The following is an 18,740-nucleotide window of genomic DNA, read 5'->3' on the forward strand; positions in this document are numbered from 1 at the left end:
TGGTGGTAGATCAGAATTATAACTTGCTTCAAATGTTGTGCTTGAGAAACTTTGCACTTAGGACGCCGAGAGTATGGTAAAAACCAGCTACCAACACTTCCATAGAGCGGAAACCAAGTGAGCACTGTCGTGTGCGGAGATTACATAGTTACAGTGCAGTGTCGCCCTTCATAATGCGAGAGTATTCTGCACATTTGACTTCGCCGTGTTTTTTTTACGAAACAGCGTAAAACATGCTGTCTCTGTATCGTTCCTCTTAAGAACTTAAAAATTTACGACCTGACTGCGCAAAGGGTAACATTGGGAAGAAATGTACAACAGAATGGGCGTTAGTGTGCACAATTCCCATATTATTCTATTTTACTGTTTGAGCTCCTGTGATCCCTTGTTTCATTACAGTTTATGTTTATGATAATTTGGTAAATTGTCGCTTTGATGCAGATGAATATCTTAGCCGCAGGAAACGTACAGCCGTTCCTGTCACCTTTGCTAAAACGGACATGAACAGAACATCTGAAGAACTCCCCTCAGCCGTATTCAGAAGCGAAAATTCCGCAGAATAAAGCATTCTCATGGGGGTAATAAGCACTTAGTGCTTGGGCACGGTGTGTTTAAGCCAGAAAACGTTGATAAGTAATGCCATTTAAGGATGCTAAAGATGGGACTGGGAATTTAAAAGCAATGGTGGAAGCCTCAATCAGTGTGGAAAATGTAGAGAATACCACAGCAGCACTTACATAAGTTGGCAGCTTTGAGTATCGCTTTTTGTATCCACATTATTGAAACTAGAACTAGCACTCTTTGACTTGACAGAAAAAACCCCCTCATCCCCCCCCCAAATAAAAAAACGAGGTGTGCGAAGCCATAATAGGTGACACCTCTAGATTTATGGTGAATAACAAGCAGAAACAATCTAAGATAACCAAGCAGCGAACAGCATAACAAACACTAAGACGGCAATAAAAATTGCAGTGTTTTTTACTGATTTGCCCAAGACAACTTGTAAACGAAAGCTGTCTTTTTTCACTCAGTTTATTGGTCCATCTTCTACCAATCTGAAGGTTTTCTGCACCTAAAGTGGCTTCGCCCTGGTTCAATAGGTGGAGGCATTCCAAACATTTAGAACCTCACTTGGTTTTCCTCGGTCTCCGTGATTGGTGGGCCGATCACACGGGCCGTGCAAAGCGACGATGTCGTGTGATGACTTGATCATTAGATCGTCATGATGACTTTACACATTATGGGTAAGATCCAGCATGTTACAGAATGCGTAGTGTGTGTGACCGTACAAATTCTGTGATATGTGACGTCCCGATGGCGTACTATGGTGACGCGATGCAAAATAATTTTCGCGTCACTCTTGTTGACGCCACCGCCACGGGATGCCATAGCCACTGACGGCAAAGTTTTGTTTATAGGCGAGAACTGTAGGTGCATCATGAAACGTTATACATGACCGTTTGCGTCCCGCATCGACGACGTCGAGTTATCCGAAAAATCATCACGTGGTGACAACATATATGATGTCAGAGACCACCGAAAAATGTGACATCATTAAAACGTCATGTGACCTCACGTGATGACGTCGTCGCGTGGTATCCGAGATTGCTCAAAGTGGTCTGATCATTAGGAAAATGCAAAACCTCATTATGTGCAGCAATTTTGCGAAGGGTGGTGTGTATGGCATAGGATATGGGCTTCGGCAGGGGCCTCGGCAGGAGGTGCAAAAGAGGTGCTAAACCTGATCAAGGCACGCCAGCACTTGCCCACACCCAAGCTACACCAGTCCTCTCCCCAAGTCGCGATGCAAGATGGGTTCGCACTTATGGTATCAGTTTTGTGGCACTCATGTACTGGCGGGGTAGACTCTGCACATGGCCTTACAAAAAAAACGAGATGTTGTTCACCTACGTGTTCTCTTTGGTGAATGCGCAAGGGACCCTGTGATTCCTTACCGAGATATCTAACGGTGTTGCCTCTATATCTTCGTGTATAACGTAGCGTGCTTTAACGGTCAAACCCCAGCTCTGTAATCACAGTAAATGAGAACTGAAATATCTTGACAAAGGTCTAACTTAGCTGCTGTGCATCACAAAAATTTAAGTCCTGGAGTAGCATTTAGCAATGAAACGAAGCGTTCGATGTGTTTCGCGTGTTATGACACCCACAAACAGAGCACGTTTGTCCGCCACTTTTCTTTTTTCTTCGGCATGGTTCGTGAAGAGTCTGGCTATTTGTAGCGAGCACTACAACCTAGTTGACGAGGATGAAAGTCGGAGCACTCAGAAGTAGCCGTTTCACCTTGATAGCAATACCTTACGCCAGCAAAAACCACTCAGGGAACGTGATAAAAGCAGGCGAAAGTGGGTAAGCGTCGTCTGCTCAGCCCGCACGGCACTCCGCTTTCCCATAACGCTCCAGCCCTGATCCGCCAGGGGAAGGCGTGGTACTGCGATTTCTGGAAAGGTCCATTGGAATCTGAACTTGGCTATGTTAAACGCTTGAAGGCTATCTAATGAAGCTAGTCTCTCTTTGCCATTCGATGAATTAGAGGGTTTCGAATAGGGTCTAATAGGGCTCAGCGAAGTTACGAAAAGAAGTGAAACTTATACAGTGCTGAAGAACGGACACATCCTATGCTACTGAGAATTAGTTGATAGGAAAGAACTGGAAGTGAAGAACTGGAAACAAGGTCGTTTTAACTTTATCGTAGTCACCAGCATTCTCTTTCTTTAGCCTCGCGAGTATTGCGACTGCTTCGCAAGGGAGAACACTCAGAAGTCTCTGGGGTCAACTTTCACGCAGAAATTCATGGCTTTCACAGAACCTTTCAAAATTCACTAGAAACAGCCCAATATAGTCCATGACCTTGACGGTTTCTTGAGATCTTTCATCTTTTTCGTTGCAGATTTCCAGTTATTCACGTTATTAGTTGCATGTGACTTTTGCAAAACCGAACACCTTGATTCACTTTTCTTGTCTTCCTCGGCCTCATTTTGCCTCTTTCCGGCTTCTTTCTGTCTTTGTTCAACAACTTCCCAGCAATGCTTCATTTTGTCGTCATCTGCACTACACTGTTGCATCTCCCTTATCAGCTGTGGCTTTCTCTCTCCTTTCTCCACCTCGATTTCTAGCTCTTCACACAGTAGCAAGAGGTCTGGTTTCTTTAGCTTCTTTACCAGCTTCATCGTCTTCACGAGTTAAGACTTTCTTAGCCACCGTGATGTTAGGAAGGTAATAAGCAGAGCATCCACGCACGGTAAAATTTACTGCGGGTTTTAGAATATGGAAGCTTAAATTTGGTCAACAGCTGTGACGTATTTTAGCAATACAATGAAGCCTACACGCGCAGAAGATTACGCGCAGTTTTGCAAAATTCAAAAGCTAAAACCTGGTATATTTCAAAGAAAGTCCGGCACTCACGATATCGCTGAGGCCCGAGTCAAGCATGGGACATTTCACCGCTTCCACTAGTTGATGTAGTCGGGGGTCTGCCCATAAGACCTGAGCCAGCCATAGTTCCGGTGAGGTGTCGAGGAGAGATTCGGTGCGGTTAACATATTTATTTAGATTATATACAGGTTAGAGGTAGCGTGATATTACGATGTTTTTGTAGCATGCCTCGAGCGTCTCTGCGCTCGTGTTCTTAAAGTCCAAGTCTTCCCAGGATCCCTTGCAGGGGAAACAATGAAACCCATGACGGTCCAATCAAATTGTCCTCTTCACCTCTGCCCTATAAATGGGGGGTGAAACACCGCCTCCTTCCCAACTAAGGGAAAGAGGGGAGAGCCACGCCAAGTTCGTAACATGGTGAGGGAGAAACACTGCACAAACATTGCACCCGGCACACGACACAGCACAACGCGAAGATGTTGGGTTATATGTAGAAATCAAGTCCGCATTCCGTTGCCATGAATAGTCGACAGCGCCAGGCAAGCCACGGTTTGTAGAAATGGTGGCATGGCAGCAGCACAGCAACTTGATAACGCACTCGCACGTGGACGTCAGCGGCTTGGCTCATTATTCGCGGCACTCGGACGAGCAAAGACGTACTAAGATAACCACTCTTTTTAAGCTGCTTTATTGTAAACAGCCCTTGATAGGCTGTCAGTCGGGAGAGTAAGTTCCAAGAATTCTACGAGGGGAGACGTCGACGGCGCAAAATTCCAAGTACGGTTAGCGTGCCGTTGTCGCTTTTGGTTCACCTCTGGGAGCGCTGTCCAGCAACCATCACAAGTCTAAGCGGTGCCGTGCCAGGGAGGCCGATCACAACAGTGTTACAATGGAAAAATTTAAATTTGCTCTTGTAGCTCTCAGAGGGAACAAACAGTAAAACAAAAATCAACAAGACAGTTGTACAAGTGAGGCAGTATCTGTTAAGAAAAATGATTTGTCTGGTATATATTGCACAGGAGCAGTTCAGTACATAACTAAGAACTACTCCATAAACTCAGGAAACAATAATTTTTTACTTGCTCTTTGAATCGAGTTGGGGAGGTTCTATTTTGCTGTAGGTTTATTATATTTGGGTATTCGTTTGAAATGTATTGTATTATTGTTGTCAATATTTGTAAGCCGTACTTTGTGCGTTATTGGGATTTGAAAATAATTTTGTTTTTACGTAGTTCTTATTTGTTTAAAGGAAAATGTTTTTTCAAAGAGCATTTTATTACTTGTATATTTGCGCCATACCTTAAGGCAAGACCTTGCTTTCAGTAGGTGCTCTATCGGCAATATATTATTTTGAAACATTGTCCCACTAAATCGGTTAGATAGGCGCTGTGATGGACGACGTGATTTTGATGTAGGACACAGTTTTCGTTCTCTATGTTGGCTTGCGCGTTAGCGCTGTATATATATATCTTCAAACGCCTAGTTTCCTGCGTGCCTTCGTAACATTTTGGTGGAAGGTACTGGGTTACAACGCATGACAGAGTTACGCAGCGGACATCTAGTCACTGTTTCCATCATGTCCACCGGCTGTAACGCTTCGTCAACTGCCGCGCCCAATGCATCAATGGCACCGACCTCTCCTGTTTTCTCGTCACCGCTCCACCCCGCAATCTCGGCAACTTTTTGGGAACGGAAGACGAGCACGTAGATGAGTGGCTTAAACTCTACGAGCTCGTCAGCGAAAATCACAGGTGGGACCCAACCTTGATACTGACAAACATCATCATCTATTTGCAAGGAACGGCCAAGGCATAGTTTAATAACAATGTGGACGCGATCACAAGCTCAGACGTATGCAAGGCGAAGTTACGCGAGTTGTTTGGTCAATCTGCCTGCTGGAAGCAGGCTGCTAGTAAAGAACCTCGCACACGTGCTCAGATGTCCACGGAGTCTTACCTGGCGTATAGGCAAGATGTGCTGACCCTTTTCCCTAAAGTTGAACGAACCATGGCTGAAGCCGACAAGGTAGCACACGTGCTCAAGGGCATGGCAGACGATGCATTTAACCTCCTTTTGTTAGACGATGTATTTATCTTCCACCGTGCAACATGTTATCTTGGAGTGCCAGCGATTTCAAGAGGCTAAAAACCGTCGCATTGCCCACCACTTTACGCGCCTTCCCGACACTGCTGCGACGCCAACTTGCGGGGATCTCTGTATAGCGACCCAGCCCTATTCACACTCTGGTGACATCAAGAGAATCGTACGCCGCGAAATTGAGGCCACATCACCCACACCCTTGAGAGCACTAACACCGAGTGATCCTCAGCCGACCATGTCGCTAATACATACCGTTGTTCGCCAAAAACTAGCCGACGCAGGTGTTCACATGGTCTGTTCTGTGCACTGTCCCGGCGCTGTCAGTTCTTCTACTTACAGCCACCCACAGCATTATCGCCGCCCTGCTCCACGCAACCGTGACCCGAATGCGTTGAGGACGCCTGACGACAGGCCGATTTGCTTTCGATGTGAACGATTGGGACGCATTTACCACCATTGCCGAAGCACGTGGACTTTACCGTATCGGGAAACTCAAGCTTCCCCAATTTTCACTACCTGCCCATCTCTATAGACGGGAACTACCACGGCGTGGTGGCTCACCTAATTACGACCCGACCACTACGACCACTGCCCAATACAGTCGCTCACCTTCACCTCGACGTAAATTTTCCCGGTTTCCGCCGCCACCTCGTTCTCCATCCCCATCCTCTGCACGGCAGTTTTCTTCAAAAAACTAACGGCTGCAGCTCCTAGAAGTGACGCTGCTGATACGACTCGCTCTCCAATTCCTCTGACGCTCCCAATCAATTAGAACCTGATCCACGTTGAAGTGGACGGTTTATCTGTTAAAGCTTTGGTAGACACTGGTGCCCATATTTATGTGATGAGCCTGCTTATTCGTGACCACCTATAGAAAGTCCTTACTCCAGCCCCTTCACGCAGTGTTCGTTTGCTGATGGTGGTACGGCGTCTGTTATTGGCGTCTGTACTGCACGTGTTACTACGGCTGGCCGTCAAACTTCAGTTCTCTTCAGTGTTCTCTCTCACTGCACCAATGATGTGATCCTTAGTCTTCACTTTTTGTCCACTCATGCTGCCCTCATCCACTGTTCAGCTGGTACTGTGCAACTTCACCTACCGTGTCCGATTGATCCACCCAGTCCACCCCAAGCACGCATGTACTCTGCTGAGCATGCCCATTTGTCACCGCAAACCATGACCTGCATCACCGTAATGCTCTCTCCACCTGTATCCGATGGCGACCATGTGCTCGCGCCCATCACATTCATTCTTTTGACTCACAGTGTTACCTTACCACACACTGGTATTAAGTTACGTCCAAACCGTGCCTTAATTCCTGTGCACAACTTTGCTATGTGTCCAGAAGGGCTCCCGCGAGGAAATCCCCTCGCTATGCTGACTCCCTCTGACGATCGTCAGAGGGAGTCGAATGTGTCATCTCAGCTGTATCTTCGAACGATGCTGCACACTGTAGCTACACGCAAGCTCGATCTTCGCAAGCAAGCCCGTCTGCTGACGTTAAAAAAATTATCGCGTCAGACCTTTTGCCCCATCAAGCTGACGCGCTCCTTCATGTCCTTGAGTTATACTTGGACGTATTTGACTACTGTGATTGTCCGCTAGGTCAAGCCACTGCTTTAAAGCACCGAATTGACACCGGTGATGCCTCCCCTTTCCATCGATGGCCATACCAGGCATCTCCAACCGAGCGTCACATAATTCAAGCAGAAGTCAACGAAATTCTCGCCAGAGACATAATTGAGCCATCATGTAGTTCATGGGCTTCACCTGTAGTTCTTGTCAAAAAAACGACAAAACTTGGCGATTCGGTGCTGACTACGTACATTTAAACAAGATCACTAAAAGGACGTCTACCTGCTAACCTGCATGGACGATACGCTGGATTGTCTTCACGAAACTTAGTATTTCTCTTCTATTGATCTGAGATCAGGGTACTGACAACTTGCTGTCGAAGACATGGACCGCGAAAAAAACGCTTTTGTCATACCCGATGGTCTTTGCCAGTTTAAGGTCATGCTCTTCGGGTTATGCAACGCTCCGACCACCTTCGAGCGGATGATTAACTCTCTTTTGCGTGGGTTCAAATGGTCCATTTGTCTATGTTACCTTGACGACGTTATCGTCTTTTCTCCGACCTACGAGACTCACCTCAACCGCCCGTTCTCAATACTGGCTGTTTTTCGCAATGCCTGTCTCCAACTGAACTCGTCAAAGTGTCACTTCGGACGCCAGCAACTAACCATGTTGGGCCACCTCGTCGACTCCTCTGGTGTACGCCCAGATTTTGATAAAGTGCGAGCCCTGCGAAAATTCTTCGTTCCGACCTGCACTAGGGAAGTCCTCAGCTTTCTCGGTCTGTTCTCGTACTTTCGACGTTTTCTGAACAACTTTGCGGAAGTAGCTCGTCCTTTCACAAACTTACTAAGAAGCGATTATTCATACACATGGGGTGCTGCACTGGTCACGGCGTTCTCTACACTTATTACATTGCCAACAGAATCACCTGTTCTGGCCCTATTTGACAATACCACTCCTACAGAAGTCCACACTGGTGCCAGAGGCCGTGGAATTGGTGTTGTTTTGGTCCAGCATCAAAGCAGCTGCACCCGCGGTATTACCCATGCCAGCCGTTTCCTCTCGCATGTAGAAAAGAACTATTCAATAACCCAAAGGGAATGCCTTGCTCTCGTTTGGGCAGTAGGGGAATTTAGGCCCTATTTACATGGTCACTCTTTCAGTGTCACAACCGCCCACCACGTACTTTGCTGGCTCGCATCCTTGAAAGACCCCACTAGGTGCCTTGGTCGATGGGCATTACGACTGCAAGAGTAAAACTACGCAGTGTCCGACATCATGACGCTGACTGATTATCTCAGAATTCACTTGACTCGCCTGAGGCCTTCGATGAAGCGCCATGTGTCCTGTCTCTCTCCGCTTTAAGAAACATCCGTGAGGAACAGCGCTAAGACCCTGTCTTACGTAACATCATCGAGAAGCTTCATTCTGTGGCACTCGATCCGTCTACTCGATTGTTCGCGCTCAAGGATGGCAAATTGTACCGTTACAACGTCCGCCCTGATGGACACGAACTGCTCCTTGTGGTACCTTTCCACTCACGTGCGGGCTTGATTGGCCAGCTCCACGACACTTTCTATGCTGGTCACCTCGAACTGTCTCGGACGTGTGACTAGGTACAGCGCTGATTTTACTGGCCCAGTCTTTATTGCATGGGCTGTAGCTACGTCGCATCATGCGACCAGAGTCGACGCCAAAAAAAACTTCTATCAGCCCTGCCGGGTTCATTCAAACACTTGACGTTCCCTTTGATCCCTTCTTTTGACTTTGTCTTTACCTCCTAGGCCCTTTTCTTGTGTCCACTTCGGGGAATAGGTGGATAGCTGTTGCGACGGATCACACAACCCGGTAAGTCATTGCACGGGCTCTACCGACCAGCTGTGCCACGAACGTTGCCAATTTTCTCCAGCACGACGTCATACTTCATCAAGGTGCCCCACGCCAACTTCTCACAGATCATGGCCACTATTTTCTTTCCCGAGTTATTGACGACCTGCTTCGCTCCTGCGAGACAACACATGAATTCACGATAGTTTACAACCCGCAAACTAATGGACTGACTGAGCAATTCAACAGGACTTCAACTGATATACTTGCCATTTTCGTATCGTCCAACCATCAGGACTAAGACTTTGCATAGCCCTTCGTTACGTTCGCCTATAATTCATCACGCCATAATGCAGCTGGTTTTTCCCCTTTCTATTTTGTGTTTGGCCGTGATCCAACTTTACAGTTTGACACCATCTTTCCGATAGCCATAGACTGGACGACCGATTACGCCCACGATATGCCACCACCGGAGTTCGAAAAGCACGAGAAGTTGCCCGGCAGGGCCTTTTAGCATCGCAAGATAAGCAGCGGCAGCGTTACAACTCCCATCATCACCAAGTTTCCTCTACTCCGAGATCTCTTGTGCTATGGTGCACTCCAGCTAGGCGCGTTGGACTTTCTCAAAAACTGCTTCCCGCTACTCGGGACCCTACCGCGTATTGCGCCAGGTGACAGATGTGACCTACGAGATAGCCCCACTCGAGTCTTCCTTCTCCTCCCCTTCACTGTCTACAGACATTGTTCATGTACCTCGCCTTAACCTGATTGACTGATATGTGGGGTTGAACGTCCCAAAACCACCATATGATTATGAGAGACGCCGTAGTGGAGGTCTCCGGAAATTTCGACCATCTGGGGTTCTTTAACGTGCACCCAAATCTGAGCACACGGGCCTACAACATTTCCGCCTCCATCGAAAATGCAGCCACCGCAGCCAGGATTGGAACCCGCGACCTGCGGGTCAGCAGCCGAGTACCTTAGCCACTAGACCACCGCGGCAGGGTGATCTCGCCTTAACCTTCACTACTCGGTAACATCATAGAAAACTCAAATAGTGGTTTTGCGACGTCAAACCCCACAAATCAATCAACATCATAGAAAGCACCGAGACGGTGATTCAGCACCCGGGGGTTATATTATGAGACAATGTCTCACTAAAGCGATTAGATAGGCACTGAGAAAAACGACGTGATTTTCGTGTAGGGCACAGCTCTTGTTCTCCATCTTAACTTGCGCGTTGGCGCTGTGTAAATATATTTTCAAACGCCTAGTTTGCCATGTGCCTTCACGCAACAATATTATAGTAGGTAAAGTATGAAGCTACACTCAAAGCATGTGGGATGTTTTCAACTGCCCGTATTCTCCGCTTTTGCACAATAAAAGTGAACTCAATTTCGTCTCGCTGGTTGTAGACCACACCAAAGAGGAGTATGTGAGCTAGGACTGTATAAGTGCAAAGTAAAGCTGACGTTTCGCATCAGGTGGTAGAAAGTGCCTTAATATATTTACTAACCCGATCGCTTTTCAGACATCACTCCTTAACGAATTCAAATCTGGTGTCCAAAAGAATTTTATATTAAACCTAGAAATGCTATGGTACATCTCTGTTGTAAAAGTTTTCCTGAAGTGGGGTTTGTTAATATACCGTGCCCTTGGCTGTAAATAAAACGAATTGTGTTTTCTTCATATTAAGATGAAGTTTGTTAACGTTCAGCCAAAACGCAAGTTTTCTTAACCATGTATTCGCCTGCATAAAAATGTAACTCAGATTATTCAAAAAAATACATTAGTGTCATCTCCATATAATACTATATTTACGCATCCTTCTGTAATAACAATGCTATTTATATACATTAAAAACTAAACCAGTCCTAGGATAGGCCCCTGAAGTTCTCTCTATATACTAGGGTGGGTTTGAGATTTAGAGTCATTGATAATTATGTACTGTGACCTGTCAGTTAAAGTGGCATCGACTCTATAAATGCCAGAGGGAAGTTTTAGTAAAGTTTGCAGAAGGTGATACATTGCGGATCTTGAATACCTTCTCCAAAAAACGGGTTAACAGTAAGCGGACCTGGTGAAATCCTAACGGCGAAACTAAAAATGACTCCATTCTTTGTGCGCACACAGGCATTCTAGTTGGTAAAGTTTGATGCGGGGATTAACATTGGTAAGAGCTCGTATGTACGTACATTTAGAAAAAAACAAAGCTTTAAACTGATACGCGAGAAGCAAAATAATGACCTAGTGGTAAGAAGGAAAGTACAGAAATTCAGAGTAACGCTTCAGAATAGATTCGAGGCTCTGAACGAGCTGGCCGACAATAGCGTTAACACAATGAACGATAATCTTTCTTGTGCCATTGAAGAGTATGCTAAAAAAGTGTGAGGTGCATTCACTAGGCAGGGCACTGGCAAACTATTTCAGGCAACAAAAAATCTTATCACAATACGACAAACCATAAAATACTCAAATGCACGCGACAAAATACAGCAAGTGCAGCTTTTGAACTTAATCAATAGGCGTAAGGTAGCCCAAGTCAGAAGTTATAACTTGGATAGAATTGAGCAGGCTGAAAAAGCGGTGAAAGCCTAAAATCTGTGAAGACAAACTTGTGCATAGGAAAAAAAATTGTAGCAGATTCACGGGGTTATTGATGGAAAGTAGGGGGAAGCATCCATCCGTCCATTCGTTCTTGCTTCCGTCCATCCATGCGTCCGTCTGTATAACCATCCGTGCTTCCATCCGCCCGTGTATGCGTGCGTCTGTTCGTGTGTCTGCACGTTCATCCATGAATTCGTCCCTGCGTTCACCCATGCATTCATCCCTGCGTCCATTCGTTCGTGCAGCCATCCATGCGTTCGTACATGCATCTGTGTGTGTGTCCGTTCAACCATCTAGTCAACACTCCAAGTACCACCATCTAACATCTTTTCATCATATATTCCGCATAGAGAAGCACCGCCATGAAGCGGACATTTTCAGGATTAAATGAGAAGTGGCACACGCACAGTTTCTTACGGCTTGCGCTTCGTGTCTACTTCCCACCTTTAACCACCTCGAGTTCTAGGTACATACTAGTTCACTGTATTCATGGCACTGCGGTCCAACACTCGCTAAGCCTTTCTGAAACCAAGGAGGTTACTCCCTGCGAGTATAACGTAGCAATCTTTTCTTGTCAGATAGTGGTCAGTGTACATGCCAATTACTGCTAATGGGGAATGAGAAACAGGATAATTTGGCTTTTAGTTAACGCGCACACTGCGACTCTTTTATTGTTCAACAACGCACAAGAAAAATCTCCCACCGGCACCACCTTCCAGGTCAAAGCGTAAGAAATGTTACGTACTATGACAAGGGATGAACGGGTGCCGCTTTAAAGAGCTTCACCCCTAAAATCACATTCCTGCAATAATAAACGGTTGCTCCATTCAAATACTCCAATCGGATCCACTTTTTATCCCAAGTTCAAATAGTGTTTTTCTATTTCTTTCTCCGCTAGGCCTAAAACTTTTTTCGCCTGTTTTTTTTGCGCAGTGAAAAGCAAATGGCGCGGAAAAAAACACGCGAGAAATAATTCAGCCACCTGTGTGACGGCTTTCGCAGACATTGTGACAACGAAAGATAGAAGTGGGACATTCAATTTTTTTTCTCTATACACGTGAGCGTTCTCCATTCTTTAAGAAAATTTGTAGTGAAACGTACCATTCTGGCCTCGTTGTCACATCTTGTACAGTCTTTGTGAAGCTTCTCTAAAGGAAGCCATAGATTACAGGCACTGCAGACGCCAGCGCACATAGCTTTCTGCATGTGTTGTGCCACCAGCTGTACAATAAGATGGTAAAAACTGGTCACACGTGACAAAAGATGAGCATGCACGCATATGACAAGTACGTGCAAGTTCATATAGAAACATACGTGTAAAATATGTCAAGCAAAGAACTTTACCTTCCCATCTTTTACAGTCCTGAAGGTGGTCCGACGAAAGCGATAGGTGACAGGCATCGCAGACGCCAGCGCACACAGCTCTAGTCTTCTGCACGATGTGTGCCCACGGCTGCACAATAAGATTGTAAAAACAGTTAATCACACGTGACACAGGATGAATATGAATGGGTATGACAAATACGTGCAAGGTGAGATAAAAACGTACGTATACAGTAGGACATGTATATATTTTAACGTGATGTCACACATCGTCAAAGATGAATTTCGGTCCCCGTAGCGCAAAATCATAAGTGCGGTAGCCGCAGTCATGACTCCAAGGCGCTGCGAACCACCGTGCCGCCCGCGAGGCAGCGAGTTCGAAGCAAGCGCCGCCGTTCAGCTCAAGCAAGCGAACGCGAGACCGAACACGGCGTTGCACACGGAGAGTCGGCCGCCAGTGAACCTCGAAGAGGAGAGCGACCGTACGACGGGCCGCCGCCACAAACAGCGCTGAGTTGGTTTGGAGCGAGTGCCTAAAAAACTGACGGTGATGCGACCCTTTTCAACAAACTTGAGTGAGGCCAGCGAGCAAACGCGAGTCCGCCGCTGTGGCAGCCACCAACGGTCGGCGCCGAGCTGCTGGCTACCAATTTACGGGGAAGCCAACTGTAATGGCGAACCAATGACTCGGTTCCGACGCTAGCGAAAGTCCTGAAAGCCTGTGCCGGTGCACTTACAGAGCGCGACATACTACAACCAAGCTCGCTACGAGCAACCACAACGTGCTTTGTACGACTCGCAAAACAGCGACGAAGTGTCCGCCCAAATATCGTCAGTCCAGAGCTCATCACGGCGGCGAAGACAAGTGACCACACGATGAGTGAGTGTCCGGGTGGCTGAGGGCAGTGGTGGCCAGTTTCCGAGTGGTCAAAAAGCACAGACGAACCAAGCCGACATTCGCGGTGCATATCGTGCGTGCGGTATGCAAAACGACCAAGCCCGCTGCCGCAAGTGCGATACGTATCCCACACTCAACAAGTACGGCAGAATAGAGAGTGATCACCCACTTGTGAAAAAATCCAGCGCTCATTTCTGACCTGGCCCAGAATGAAATGCCTGCTGTCTTCTCGGCCACCATGTTGGCTTGATTCTCAACTGATGGTGTCGTAAGTTCGTCGTCACCATCTTGACCAAGTCAAGAATATAAAGCGTGGCGTGGCAACTTGTCAAGACCGGCTCAAGCTTCAATGGGTGTGGTGAAACGTACAAGCAGCAGAGCACGCTCATTCAGGCGTACACACACGAACCGCGTCATAAATCCTAGATCGCCGAGCTCTCCGAGCGCGACGCAATGGTACCGTCACCAGCAAAATCGGGGGAAGACTGATCCAGGAGAGAGGAGAATGGCTAGTTTTCTCGAAAGTGGTTTGCGCACGGCGGGCATCTCCCGCGCAGTTCATCCCTTTGCACAGAAGAGGAAGACTAAGAGGTTCGCACGAGGCACGCATCCCTCTGCGGTAACTTCTCAACGGACTATCCGTTCATCGCGCGGCTATTGGGCTCCATTACACCTTTTTTGGGTAATTTTTTCTTAGAGTGTGCGACACAACTAGCGTTCCCTATAGCTATTTTTTTATAAAAACTCTGTGGTTGAACAAAAAGTTGGAAAGACGAAGACGAAGTGTTGCTGTAGCTGAGTGTTTGCCATTCACCTTAGGACTTTTCACTTATTTTCGCAGTTATACGGGAAACATAGTTCCCTTTTCGGCCGCGATGGAAGTGGACTCATCTGCACGCCCACCCGAGTTGCCGGCGACGGCACCGGCAGCCTCAAGGAAGCGAAACTGCCTTTCCAGTGGCAGCGAAGCTACCCTCATTGACACTGCCGAGAGCGTCGACAGCTCCGACGACGAATACGTGACCGTCATGAGCCAGAAAGCAAAGCGGAGGATGCTCAGGGCATCCATAAACGCATCTGCTAGGAGGGCCCCGCAAAGCCCGCCGAGGTACACCGTCCTATTCTTGCCTACGCAATCATCCAGCAACATGAGACTACTGAACAGGCAAGCTGTATCTTCAAAGCTTGAGGCACTGGTGCCGAACAGTATTAAGGATATCAGAGTGAATCCCCGGAAAAATGTTGTAGCAGTGGACGTCGCTCAAGCGTCAGCGTTAGATTCACTGAGCAAAGTAACCGTCCTTGGCGGCAAGAATGTTCACACTATCATTCCGCTAGAAAATTAGGCAACTACAGGCGTCATATATGACATCGATGTGACCATCTCGAACGAAAATCTGCCAATTATTATTAAGCTTGCTAATGATGGGCCCCAAATACTACAGTGTGCCGTCTAGGAAAGTCGAGATGTGTGAAGATAGACTTTAAAAGTGATTGCCTGCCGACACATGTTAAGGTGGGTCATTTCCGACATGCTGCGCGGCCATTTGTCCCTAAGCCGCCACAGTGCCGAACATGTCAGAAATTTGGTCATGTGAGCGCCGTCTGTGGAAATCCTACAACATGTTCTTGTTGTGGTGCACCACATTCTGCCGACAACTGTAAGGCTGATTCCTATAAGTGCCCGAATCGCCAAGGGCCCCACAACGCCACATCAAAAGAGTGTCCGAAAATAAGGCAGGAGATTTCGGTTCTGAAGAAAATGGTGAAGAACCGTTCGACTCACCGAGAAGCGGTTGCTATCGTCAGGTGACATCGTTCTCGTCGCAGACGCTCATCTATAAAGCCTGCCCACAGTATCAAGTCTTCTGCCAAGCCTCCTTTCGTTGAATCGGATTCACTACCACCGCTAGAAAGAAGGAACACGTGCACTGAGAATGCTGCCCCTGTAAAGGAGGCTTTGGAAGAAGCATGGCCATCACTTCCAAGGATAACCCCTGCAGAAAAACTGGAACGCTCACCAGTAGCACCACTTTCTGCTTCTCACCAAGATGGGGTGACAGAGCGTGACCGAAAAATTTTGACGATGATCAAGTCTCTCATCAATGCCATTCGCACGCTTATAGGCAACATGAACACGCCTACAGCACGATGCGCAGTGCAAGTATTGGATGCCCTGAGTCAAGTGCTTGCCAACTTCGCATAGACAAAATGGCTCCTTCACTGCCTTCATTCTGAGACGAAGTGCGTAGTGCGACACTTTTACAGTGGAATGCCAGAGGACTTAAATCACGGATCTCATGTTTTCGGCATTACGTTCGCCGCAACAGATTTCCTATATTAGTAATATGTGAACCTAATATGTCAAAAGCGATAAAGCTTTCTGGCTACGAAGCCTTCACTTCATCGACTTATGGTGAGCCCAGCAAAGTAATTATATATATCCGCACAGATTTAACCTACATTCCACATTTGGTGCAACCCCATAACAGAAATCAATACGTATGCCTCCGCGTTGCAAAGAAGAAGGTAGTGTTCAAGCTTATCGGCGCATACACCTCACCATCTGGTCAGTTCGATGGTGAAAGACTACATGACATCTTGACCGCTACACCTGGACCTTGGACTGTGATTGGTGATTTCAATGCTCATCACTTGCTTTGAGAAAGCACAAAGATTGATTCCAGAGGCTGGAAACTTGCTGAATTTGCCTCAAGACACGAACTTACCGTTATAATGACGGCAGTCCAACGTATTTGCGTGGTTCGAGATACAGCAGTTGCTGTATCTTGTATTGGTGTCACAGCAATTCACCCAACAAGTGCGATGGTTCACTGATATTGAGGCTCACGGCAGTGATCATTTTTCGACGTATCTGAAGGTCACAGGTTTCGCAACTTCCTCCTCATCAACTAAAAGAAAACTTAATTGGACAATGTACAAGGCAAAGGTGGAAGAGGCATGCGATAGTACCGCGTGCGGCCTCGAGGAGGTAATGAAAAATGTGATCGAAGAGGTTACGTGCACCTTTAAATAGACATCAAAGCGTACAGAATTTCATATAGAACTTGAGCGACTACGAACGATTCGTAGGCGGGCGGAGAGGAGGTACAGGTGCACTAATTCAGAGACGCTCTAACTCAGAGACGCACTAACTCAGAGATGCTCGACGTCTACAAAAGAAAATCCAACGTCGAATGGACAAGCTGGAGGACCAACGGTGGAAGAAATTTTGTGAATCACTCGATCCTCGCAAGCGTATGTCCCATATATGGAGGACGGTGAGTGGCCTTGGCTCGACTTCACAACAACGTCCATTCAGCACATTGGCTCTCCATCAAGACCGCCTGCAGGTTCACGTTGCTGAAGATTTCTGCGTGAGGATTGCGGGCAATGTGGTTACCACGAGTGACGAAGTTCTCGGGGATGTTCCTGTAGCACGAGGTTCTGAGCTGAATATGCTTTTCTCACTCGAAGAATTGGATGCAGCACTAGCCACCTGCAGACGTTCATCGTCACCTGGGCCGGATGGTATAACACACGCTGCTTTATGCCATCTTGGAAGACGCGGCCGAGACCAGCTACTAAAATGCTAGAATCAGTCACGGAACGATGGCTCGTTCCAGAAAGGTGGAAATCCAGCCGCTTGGTACCAATACTCAAACCTGGAAAGTCGCCGCTTAATCTGGCATCATAGCGACCCATTGCGCTATCCGGCTGTGTGGGGAAAATAATGGAAAGAATGGTTCTGACACGCCTCAAGTGGTACTTTGAACGCTATAATATATACCCAAAGGCCATGGCTGGTTTTCGAAGAGGCCGCTCTTCTATTGATAATGTCATTCACCTCGCAACCTCTGTGCAACAACATAAATACCTCAAGCGCATGTCGGTTGCAATGTTCCTCGATGTGAAAGGTGCATACAACAACGTAACCCACGATGCCATCCTAGAAGCTTTGGCGAATCTTAGAATCAGTAGAGAAATGTTTCGATGGATTCAGAGCTACCTACAGAGGAGATCCTTCTTCGTGCTCACTGCGGAAGGCCGTACCGTTGATCATTACACCGCTTGTGGCGTCCCACAAGGCTGGGTTCTCAGCCCTACGCTGTTTAAACTCACGATCATTGGCCTTGTACAAAGTCTACCTCAATCAGTCAATATCTCTACATACGCTGATGATATATGTATCTGGGCTTCAGAAGTGACACGACTCGAGGTACGCGCACGGCTCCAGAAAGCAGCCAAAATAACGTCGACGTACCTCCATGCTCGAGGCCTCACAATTTTCACCGAAAAGTGCGCCTTAGTCCCTATTACGCGCAAGTTCATGATCTGTTACCCTGTTTTTATCGACAACGTGAACCTTTCGTATACGAGACGTCACCGATTCATGGGCATCATTATCGGCAGAGATCTCTCGTGGAGTGCTCACATCTCGCATTTGAAGAAGAGGCTCAGCTCTATCACACACGTGATGAGATTTCTCGCTGGTAAAACGTGGGGCACATCAGGGTCATCTATGCTTCAGCTGTACAGAGCGCTATTCTTGGGATATTTGTGGTATAGCACGCCCGTGCTTTCCAACGCCGGAAAAACTGACATCGGGGTCCTGCAAAGCATTCAAGGCCAAGTCCTCCGCACATGCTTGTGGCTACCTTGGTGCGCTAATACGTTAGCAACAATCGGTATTGCTAAAGACCATCCGATCACGACATATATAACTGTCGACACACTCCAGACACATATCCGTCACATATGCAGAGTGCCTAACCACCTCCTTGCTAGCTTGCCACGAGAAATACCAAAGGCAGCGTTTTCCAAAGTTTTTGCGGCTAACCAGAATTCCATCTCGTGGAGATTTTTGCCCGCAACCATACCACTAACTCCAGAGTGGTGCATGAAAGAACGACTGTGCACCTTGAAGTGCCGGGGATATCTAAAAAGGCAAGCCTGTCATCTGCGGCCCTCAAGCAGATCTCACTGGACCTTTTGCAGTTGTCATATGCTAACC

Source organism: Rhipicephalus microplus, chromosome 3, assembly GCF_043290135.1.
Source record: "Rhipicephalus microplus isolate Deutch F79 chromosome 3, USDA_Rmic, whole genome shotgun sequence".
NCBI classification, from domain to species: domain Eukaryota; kingdom Metazoa; phylum Arthropoda; class Arachnida; order Ixodida; family Ixodidae; genus Rhipicephalus; species Rhipicephalus microplus.